This window comes from Macaca mulatta, chromosome 4, assembly GCF_049350105.2.
Source record: "Macaca mulatta isolate MMU2019108-1 chromosome 4, T2T-MMU8v2.0, whole genome shotgun sequence".
NCBI lineage: Eukaryota > Metazoa > Chordata > Mammalia > Primates > Cercopithecidae > Macaca > Macaca mulatta.
In genome coordinates, this window is record NC_133409.1 from 19,092,397 (window position 1) to 19,093,998 (window position 1,602).

Consider the following 1,602-nt stretch of genomic DNA (forward strand, 5'->3'; position numbering starts at 1 on the left):
ATGACCTGCCACCTCGGCCTCCCAAAGTGCTGGGATTACAGGCATGAACCACTGCGCCTGGCCTTATTTAAACTTTTGAGATAATAAAACAATACAGGAGTGGGAACCCTTGTGATATTTTTTTCTTATTTTGGTTAACAAGATCATTAATACTTTATAAACTTTATACATGTGGCGCACTGTAAGGTTTAAAGAATAAAATAAGCAAGATAGCTCCCTAAAACATTTGAAATAAGAAATACTACATTATAATAACTTTTATAGGCACAAAATTCCTTAACGTTTTGAGCAAGTTGAAATTCAACCCTCATTAATCACAAGGACTCCAAGTAAGCCAGTTTACAAACCAGCATGGGCACCCTACAGATGGCTCTTTCTTACTAAGGAGTTCTCGGGATAAACGTGTTTACACTTTGAACAGTCACGTAGATATCATACAGATGGTGATTGGATATCACTATTCGGTGAAATTACTTGCCTTCCTTCATGATTTCTTCAGCCTTTGTTTGTTTGTTTGTTTGTTTGAGACGCAGTCTCGCTCTGTCGCCCAGGCTAGAGTGCAGTGGCGCCATCTCAGCTCACTGCAAGGTCCGCCTCCCAGGTTCGAGCAATTCTCCTGCTGCGACTACAGGCGCCTGCCACCACACCTGGATAATTTTTGTATTTTTAGTAGAGACAGGGTTTCACCATGTTGGCCAGGCTGGTCTCGAACTCATGACCTCAGGTGATTCACCCGCCTCGGCTTCCCAAAGTGCGGGAATTACAAGCATGAGTCACCGCACCCGGCCCAGACTTTCTTTTCAGTAGACAAAAGATTTTCGAAAAAGTCTGAATCTTCCAAGTGTAGCTCATCAATTGGAAAAAGCTGGAGCCTCCCGTCAGCAGTTAACAAGGTGATGGGCATTCATCTTTCCTATCCTTCTAATGCACCATCCAGACAAAATTTGTGCAAGTCAGGGAGAGAGGCCAAGTTTTCAAGTCTTCTTATTTCGTAGAACTGTGAGGGTGCCAACCACATTTCTTTTGATAAGAAACTCAGCTGCAACTGACAGAGATGACCACTGGCAGCCCACCACCTTGGCCAAGTCAGGGTAAACCGGCAGCGGCTCAAGGAGGCAACGCAGTAAGGAGGCCGCGCGGGAGTGACGAGTGACGGCAGGCATGAAAGGTGTGAGCCAGGCACTCCCGTCCTGCAGCGCCCAGATGTCGGGCGTGCAGTCAAGTTGCAGGCACAGCCACAGGAAGGAGCGCAGGTCCCGGTGCAGGCAGGCTGGCCCCTAGGCAGCTTGAGGACCAGGCCAGGCCTTGGCGCAGGCCAGTCGGGGAGGCCCTGGGCCAAAGCAGCATTATGGCCATCTCCTCCAAGCAGCATTCGCTTTTAAGATGCCAATCTATCGGTACTTTAAGATTTCAAAGTGAAAATATTCATAGTTTTCTGGTCAAAATAAAAATCCCAAATGTTCCCTGGGCCAAAAAATGTACAAATGCAAATTAAAAGCACAATGAGATATCACCTCACACTTGTTAGAATGGCTTTTATAAAAAAGACAAAAGATAAGTGTTGATGAAGACGTGGAAAAAAAGGAATCCTTGCACACTGTT

At 45.9% G+C, this 1,602-nt stretch overlaps 1 pseudogene; it reads right to left on the reverse strand.

Annotated features, from left to right (window-relative positions):
• Positions 1 to 760: 760 nt before the first annotated feature.
• LOC100426552 (acyl-coenzyme A diphosphatase NUDT19 pseudogene) lies at positions 761 to 1,356 on the reverse strand (annotated as a pseudogene).
• Between the last annotated feature and the right edge of the window lie 246 nt (positions 1,357 to 1,602).